Source organism: Alosa pseudoharengus, unplaced genomic scaffold (genome assembly GCF_046254945.1).
Source record: "Alosa pseudoharengus isolate Yale_2024_CS ecotype anadromous, Long Island Sound unplaced genomic scaffold, YU_APseudo_1.1 YU_APseudo_1.1_scf_19, whole genome shotgun sequence".
In the NCBI taxonomy this organism is placed as follows: Eukaryota; Metazoa; Chordata; class Actinopteri; order Clupeiformes; family Clupeidae; genus Alosa; species Alosa pseudoharengus.
The window spans coordinates 19871397-19880283 of NW_027468657.1; the positions used below are offsets into that span (position 1 = coordinate 19871397).

The 8887-nt window shown below is 45.0% G+C and overlaps 1 long non-coding RNA gene across 1 annotated transcript; it reads left to right on the plus strand.

Annotated features, from left to right (window-relative positions):
• The first annotated feature begins 3581 nt into the window (after positions 1 to 3581).
• LOC143133123 (uncharacterized) lies at positions 3582 to 4002 on the plus strand. The gene is made up of 3 exons (XR_012988464.1): positions 3582 to 3649; positions 3754 to 3849; positions 3958 to 4002. It is a non-coding gene; the product is annotated as an uncharacterized LOC143133123 (long non-coding RNA).
• The last annotated feature ends 4885 nt before the right edge of the window (positions 4003 to 8887 follow it).

Genomic DNA, 8887 nt, shown 5'->3' on the forward strand with positions numbered 1-8887 from the left:
CTGTTTGCCACTGTCCCTGATGCAGGGATCTCATGTACTACCCTGTGCCCTGTAAGTGACATGTAGGCATTCGTGGAGGACTTGCCTGTTCATGTCTGTGGTACAGTGTCCCCCTCCATGCTTAACACACTTAAATAAATTAACTGATGGGCTCCGGATCAAATCTCAAGTGTCCAGAGAGGTCTGTCAAGGCAAATTCAATGAGCTGTCAGATCTGTCATATTCTTGATTTTAAAGAGCTAAAGTGATGAAGTCGTGTTTGTTTATGTTTACATTTAAAGAGCAAATTGCAGGTTGGAAACCCCTATAGAGTATATATAAATGATGAGTGAAAGTACATAATGTCCTGTAAACATTTTGTGACAGATGAGGCTGTGAAGTTCCCTCTATTTAGGCTACCTGCACAAAATGACCCAAGACTAGCTTTTCTTGTTAGGAAAATGTTGGATGTAATGTGTTGACAGGCTAGAATTAGTGCAACCAGCAGAAACACAATAACCATTATGACTTTCCATAAAACCAACAAACTCTATCTCTCACTCCTAATCAGACTAGGGTCTCCAACCTTTTTTCCTCCAAGAGTTACTTTGACAAAATTAACATGGCCAAGAGCTACTAATGTTTATAGGCTATTAGTTGTAGCATGTATTCACATAGTTGATCTCCACCCAGAACAGTTGAATATGTTTTATGCATTTTAATGGTCATTTCAGTTCCTTTACCTTCTATCTTTGTAGATTGGGAATTTGATTTGATAGGAATTTTATGAGGTTATTAAGTGACTTTGTTATCAAATTCGCAAACATTTTCCATAAACCTTATTTTGAGAGCTACTCAGAAACAGGTGGGGAGCTACTGGTAGCTCACGAGCTACTTGTTGGAGACCCCTGATCTACACCCACAATGACAACAGCGCCAATTTACATTACATTACATTACATTTGGCTGACGCTTTTTTAGCCAAAGCGACTAACAACATGTTAAACAGTTTAAGTTTTAGAGCAATTCTCAACAATTTTAGGACAATTTAAAAAAACATTAGAGTACAGTAAGAATAAGTGCATCAGTGAGTGCTGTTTTTAACAGTTACTTGTCAGTTTAAGACGGCTGGTGAGTACTAGGATCAGTAAGACTTGTTGTAAGTGTTGCTATGAGAGGAGATGTTCTCTAAAGAGCTGGGTCTTCAGGAGTTTTCTGAAAATGGAGAAGGATGTCCCTGCCCTTGTAGGAACTGGCAGTGCGTTCCACCAACGAGGAACAACAGATGAGAAAAGTTTGGATTGGCTTGAGCGTACCGGTGGTAGAGCTAGACGTCGTTCGTCAGAGGAGCGCAGCGGTCTGGAGGTAGTGTAAGTCTGTATGAGGGCATTCAAGTAGGTGGGAGACTACTTTGTAGGCAAGCGTTAGAGCCTTGAATTTGATGCGGGCCGCCATAGGTAGCCAGTGTAGCTGGATGAGCAGCGGGGTAACATGTGCCCTTTTGGGTTGGTTGTAGACCAGGCGCGCCGCCGCGTTCTGGATCATCTGAAGTGGTTTCACTGCGCAGGCTGGGAGACCTGTCAGGAGGGCATTGCAGTAGTCGAGTCGTGAGATGACTATTGCCTGAACCAGAAGTTGGGTAGCATCTTGAGTCAAGTAAGTCCTGATTTTCCGTATGTTGTAGAGTGCGAAACGGCATGACCGGGCGACTGAGGCAACATGATCTGAGAAGTTTAGTTGGTTGTCGAGAACAACTCCTAGATTTCTTGCAGTCCTGGTAGGTGAAACAGACAGGGAGTCAAATTTGATGTTGATGTCGTGGTGTATGGTAGGTTTAGCTGGGAGGACCAGCAGTTCAGTCTTTGAGAGGTTCAGCTGGAGGTGGCACTGCATGAAAAGTGTGATTTCCGTCAGTATGCGGCACTGTAGATTGTCGTGGAAGTTCAGTTTAATGGCTGTTCGCGGCAGTTTGCAGGCAATGCCGAAAACTGCCATGAATTGTCAGAAATTGACGTGGTCCTTGCTTGGCCGTCGTCCACCCACGACCCCCCTCCTCCTAATTCTAGGGGAGGCTTTAACATGTAAATGAAAATGCTGTGAGCTATACAAATGCAAATCAGGGTAGCAGGGAGAGTGAACTGTGCATGTTGGCATGACTGTGGCCTTTGGTCTTGCTTAAACAACTCCCAGTAATACGCTCAACAGGCAGAAATGATGCTGGGTATGACATGTCTGTTCCCTGCAAGCTCCAATAATGTAACCTGACTTAAAACAGTCGATAGAGTTTAGATTCAGATTTTCCCTTCACACCAACACAATGAGAATTGCAGAGGCAAATATATAAATGATTGTCTTTATCACTATCTTCATTCAACAAAAATATATGCACATTCAACAAAAATATATGCAAAACTGCATATATTTTTGTTGAATAAAAAATATATACCTATATAAGTGACCCTGCTGTGGCGTATAGACTGAGAATGTTTTGGACTGTGTAAATAGTCTACCAGGGAAATAGCCAATGTTTTGGACTGTGTAAATAGTCTACCAGGGAAATAGCCAATGTTTTGGACTGTGTAAATAGTCTACTACCAGGGAAATAGATTGGCTATTTCCCTGGTAGTAGACTATTTACACAGTCCAAAACATTCTCAGTCTATACGCCACAAAAGGGTCACTTCAATAAACCACTAAGTCCAACCGTTACGCCCCCACACCAGCAGGGGAGACACTTCCTCTAGTGAGCAGTGGTTGCACTGTGGTCGCACTTCCACCAGAACAGCTGATAGGATAAACAACAGTCCGTGTGCGGCGGCAAATTCAGAGAGGAGCATCTCCAAGCCTTCCCACAGGCTGCAGCGAGCTGTACTTGGATTCAGCAGAACAGAAAGGCTAGCCTACAGTTTCATTAGGCTACTAGCCTACTTCACGTTATTTGGATGTATGTGGATGTGAATCATAAACAACGCGCCCGCGATCGTCTGCGCTCATTTCTAGAAGAGGGGACCTTTAAACGAGCACTTCCCTTTTTGCTTGGAAGAATGGAGAGCATTGGATCTAGTGCCAGATGAGTGGTTACTTGTCTCGCCAGGAGAATGGACATCTGCTTTCGGGAAATCAGAGCCAGCCGTAGCCTACCAGGGTTCACTCCGAGACACATAGGCGCTACCGGAGCAATGGTAAGATTTAAAGAATAGCCTACTATGCTTTCATTCTGCTGTAGGCTATAAGGAAATAGATAGGCTACGTTGATAGATACCGATCTTAACTGTACATTTTGTTTTCACAGTCTAACTTTGCCTCTTAATGGGGTCGTGACCTCCTCTTTGCTCGGAGCTGTCTGCAAGTCATTCAAGCAATTAGGTAAACTCTAGGTTGCTGTCCATAGAGGACCGGTTGGCTGCTCTGGAGTCGAAAAACTGTGCGGGAGAGACAAACTTTAAGAAGAGAAGGCTTGCGGTAAGAATATGTTCGATGACTGCTAGCTAAGCTAAAAGTACCCTAGCCTAAAACCAAAGCTAAGAGTAATCTAGTAGCCTTGCAAAAGAACAAGTGAGCAGAACCAGCTTTATTAAAGTGTATTTTTTTTGTGTCGTCATTTACAGGAAGCAGTACGCCGTCTTCACAACTCGGAGACAAATTGCAGGCGCTACGAACCGGAGCAAGGGTAAGATTTAAAGAATATCCTTTCATTCTGCGGTATAAGGAAATAGATACGTATAGATACCATAGGATAGATACCGATCATAACTGTACATTTTGTTTTCACAGACTAATCTCGCCTCATAATGAGGCGGTGGCCTCCTATTTGCTCGGAGCAATATCTGCAAGTCCAGATTTACACTATGTTGAAAGACGACATTGTGTGTAAGTGACTTTTTTTTTTTTTTTTTACTGTTTCTCCTTCCTTGTTTAATGTTACTGTGACTTGCGTTTGATTTTTATTCATACCACTCTCATTTAATTGTTTTCCAGCCGCCTGTAAGACATATTACGAGACGGTACGCAGGAGCTTTAGGTAAAGGCAGAGCCGGACAGTAACTGAGTACATTTACTTGAGTACAGTACTTGAGTACAATGTTGAGGGATCTGTACTTTACTCGAGTATCATTTTTGGGTAGTACTCATGACTTTACTCAAGTACATTTGAGAGGCAAATATTGTACTCTTTACTCCACTACATTTCTATCCATAACCGTGAGTACCCGTTACTTCTTCTACAAAAAAGGAAAAAAGAGAAATCTCTGAAACCCTCAATTTGTTGTTTCCCTCTCAAACGTGATTGGATTGTGCAGGCGTCACTGATTGGGACAGCCTATCAGCAATCACCTTCAGCTTTCCGCCAAAGTCAACTCCATGGTCAGATTTAGATAAGAGACAAAACCATGGACGAAACAATGGATGAAGACGCAGCAGGTCCATCCCGGGAATCTGCCAACCCGTGGCCCCACCTCGCCAGACTATTTCAATTTTCTGAACAAGTTAATGATAGTTTTCGCTTCAAGTGTTTCAATGACAAAATAGTATTTTGTATTTGAAATACGTATTTTAAATACATGTATTAGAAATACTGCCCATCCCTGGCAACATGGTAAAAAGATGAAAATAACTTGATTTTACTTTCAATTCCTTTTACATTCTCCAAGGTATTAATATTAACATTTTTCATAACTCCATGTAGGACCATTCTGTACATAAATGTAAGCACTGTGGCAGTAGTAATGCAATATTTAGAAAATGTACAGTAGGCTACTCTTGTACTCTTGATACTCAATTACTTTTAAAAACAAGTACTTCAGTACTTTTACTTAAGTAGACATCTGACTGTTGTACTTTTACTTGTACTTGAGTAAAATTTAGCAAAGGGTATCTGTACTTTTACTCAAGTAATGAAGCTGTGTACTCTGGGTATAGGCCTACCCAGCCAGAAAACTCATTGCGGGCGGAAGCTGCGAAGAGTTCAGCTCGGAGTCGAGCGAGAAGAAAGAGGGTAAGACTTTATTTGGTGCATTGATAGATGTGTTGTGTCCATACGCAGTGCATCATCGCACAGTACTGATTCATTGTTTTTTTTTTTACAGCTGCTGGAATCGAGACAGAGTGTGCTAGCAGATGACGAGGTGGAACTGTCTGACGAAGAAGATGGCGTTGTTGGTGGGGTCTCTGGATGGATTGTACGGTCGCCGTCATTTCGTAGGCCGGAGCTCTCTGAACTCTGTGCGAAGCTGCAGTCCCGGTAAGAGGCGACATCTGAAGTACAGAGCCACGCGTCTGCACAACGGACCTGCCTAGGAAAGAACGGCGCCAGTTACCTACAACCCCGAGGAGGCAAACGGACAGTTCACTGAGTTGTAGTTTTTGGATCATCCTCTACCCATGTGTGGGCAGATCCTCGCTTTGTATATAGTTGTGTTTGTTTTAATAAAGCTCTTTCTTTGCATAAACATGTTCCTGGCAAATGTTCATTTCCTCTATAAATTCATTCATGTCCTTAATGGTAGCCTAATAATAGTGTAGTAGCCTACATAGGATAACAATGACATGAATATACAGCTTAATATGAATAAATAAATAAATATATATTTATTATGAGGCAGGGTGACGAATAGTGACAGATCTGCCAACCAATCACGAGTGATTTTACTTGTTTGAAAGTTGTGGTTTCATCCAATACTGAGTAAGGAAATTCAAGCCTGGCCTGGCCAGGTGTGGTTTTGCTGCCAATCAGGAGTGATTTTACTTGTTTGAAAGTAGTGGTTTCATCCAATACTGAGTAAGGATATTCAAGCCAGGCCTTGCCAGCTGCGGTTTCGCTGCATTCATATGCTAATTAGGACCATTAGCACTCTGCAAGCTCTCCACATACGTCATTGTTCGGTTCCGACAATTTGTGGCACAGACAAACGGAGACAAGCGCGGGTTGCAAATTGTCGTCAACTACCGAAAATTAGGGAGATCTCCGGTCATTTACGGGGACGAAAATCACACTTTTCATGCAGTGTGGTGTCCCTTCATCCATGTAGCTATGTCTGAGAGGCAATCCGAGATCCGTGCTGAAACCAAGGGGTCATCAGGTGGAAAGGACAGATAGAGCTGTGTGTCGTCTGCATAGCAGTGGTATGAGAAGCCATGCGAACGGATAATCTTTCCCAAGGAGGTGGTGTAGATAGCAAAGAGAAGGGGGCCCAGCACTGAGCCCTGGGGGACCCCTGTGGTGAGGTGCAGATAGCTTACCAAGCCATGATACGTTAAACGAGCGTCCTGTGAGGTAGGATTCAAACCAGGAGAGAGCAGAACCGGAGATTCCCATGTTAGCGAGTATAGAGAGAAGGATGCGGTGATTAACCGTGTCAAAGGCAGCCGATAAGTCAAGCAGAATGAGTACTGATGACCGAGCGGTCGCCCTGCCTTCTTTTAAGGTTTCTGTTACAGACAGCAGAGCCGTTTCGGTAGAGTGGCCGCTTTTGAACCCAGACTGATTTGGATCCAGAAGGTTGTTCTGTGAAAGGAAGTCAGAGACCTGTTTGGAGACTGCTCGTTCAATGCCTTTGGATAGGAAAGGCAGGAGTGAGACAGGGCGGTAGTTCTCGACTTGAGCAGGGTTGAGAGAAGCTTTCTTAAGTAACGGTGTTACCCGGGCCATTTTGAACGCTGTTGGAAATGTGCCGGAGGTTAGCGAGGCATTGATCGATCACATGTGTGATAGCTGGAGCGATGGTCGGGCTGATGGACTGAAGTAGGCTCGTAGGTATAGGGTCCAGCGAGCATGTGGTAGGACGGCTGCATGTCAGGAGTCTAGATACTTCACTCTCGGAGACAGGCGTGAATGCTGAAAAAGATGTTCCAGCAGTCCCTAGAGGTTGTAGGAGTGCGGTATCTGAGTCAGATGCGTTGAGTGGGCATGTAGAGAATTGACAGCTGATTGCCGCCACTTTGTTTGCAAAAAATGAGGCGAGGGTATCTGCAGTAAGGCTGGATGGAGGAGGAGGCAGCTGAGGGTTGAGTAGCGATTTGAAGGTTGAAAAAAGTTTTCGAGTGTCTGTAGCGCTGTTGATTTTGTCATTGTAGAAGGCCGTCTTAGCAGCAGTGATGCTGGCTGAGAAGGACGTCAGGAGTGTCTGGTAGTTTTTGAGGTCGTCAGTTAGTTTGGATTTGTGCCATTTCCTCTCCGCAGCTCTGGTGCGCTGCGATCGGAGGGTATCATTTAGCCATGGATGAGAGTGTTTGGATCGAGCTGGCCTTGTGGTAAGAGGGCACAGCTCGTCTAGACACGAGGTCAGTGTGGAGCAGAGCGAGTCTGTGGCCTCATTAACCTCCAGGGAGGAGAAAGTGTTGAGTGGAGGTAGACCGGAGGAAACCACAGAGGAGAAGTGGGTTGGAGACAGGTTCCGGATGTTGCGGCGGAACGTGACCATCGGCTGAGGAGCCGGAGGCTGTTCTGTCAGGCTGACGTTGAACTGGATGAAGAAGTGGTCAGAAAGATGGAGAGGCGTCACCATGAGGGTGTCTGTGCTGCAGTTCCGAGTGAAGATCAAGTCGAGCTCTTTGCCAGCTTTGTGAGTCGGTGGGCTTTGAACCAGTTTGAGGTCAAAGGAGTGGATCAGGGCCAAAAAGTCCGCTGAGCCTGGGGCATCTAAGTGGATGTTCATATCACCGAGAACAAGAAGCGGACAGTCATGCTCAGGGATGGAGGACAGCAGAGTGTCAAGTTCGTCCATGAAGTCGCCTAGTTGGCCTGGAGGGCGGTAGATGACCAGCACGTAGAGTTTTGCTGGGGCGATCACTGTGATGGCATGGAATTCGAATGAGACATATTTGTTTGAAGGCAGTAGCGGGGTGAATTTCCATTTGTTGGAGATCAGCAGGCCCGTCCCACCTCCTCGTCCAGATGGGCGAGGGGTGTGGGATAGTGTAAGGTTAGTGGAGAGTGCAGCCGGGGTGGCAGTGTTCTCTGGTTTGATCCAAGTCTCAGTGAGAGCAAGGAGTTCCAATGAAAGGTGGTTGGCATAGCCAGCTATGAAGTCTGTTTTGTTGACTGCGGATTGACAGTTCCACAAGCCCATGGAGAAGGAGGTTTCTGTAGGTAAGGACCGTTTGAGTTGCTGGAGGTTAAGGCGATTTCTGCCCCTTTTGGCATGATGCCGTTTTCTGCGATGGCCGGTGATAACAGATATGGTGGAATGGCACATTTTTGCCTTTGTCGGCGCCTGTGCTCGGTGAACTTGCACAGGTAAACTTGCTCGTCTTGACCGCGTCCGTCTTAAACGAGTACGGCTGCAACGAGGGCTGACGCTTACGCTGACGCTTCAGCAACAGCCACTATTGTTATGCTGACAGGAATTACATGCAGCTGTCCTCATGTCTCACTAATGATGAATCAGCGTAGACCGCCCTCTGACGTTCGCACAGCTTAGATTGTTCAAAAGGGTGTTAATTACTGTCAACTGAAAGTCCGCTCGCTCACACCGACCGAAACTCGCAGTTTCAAGTAGCCTCCTCCCTCAGCTGTTCCCAAACGCCCAGAGTCCAATTCTAAACAATTGGAGAGGATTGGCCAGTAGTAGCCTATGTGTTCTTGCTTTCTCTCTCCCAACTCACTGCAGTTGTTGTCTTCTGAATGTCTGAATGTCTGAATGTCTTCTGAATTTAAGACGTTAACCTTCTCCTACTTACTAATATGACGTGTTGTGGCGGGAGAGGCATATTAAGGAGACTGCTTTAAAACACTTTCTTCTGAATGACTGTCCCTAGGTTTTGTAAAAAATATTAATTCGTACATTGCTCTTTAAAATGATTAGCAGATGCTTTTGTCCAAAACAACACACATTATATTTTAGCCAAAGACCAAATGAAACACACCAGAGAGGTAGCTCATCCCTCCCTTCAGTATTCACCTGTCTCCAGC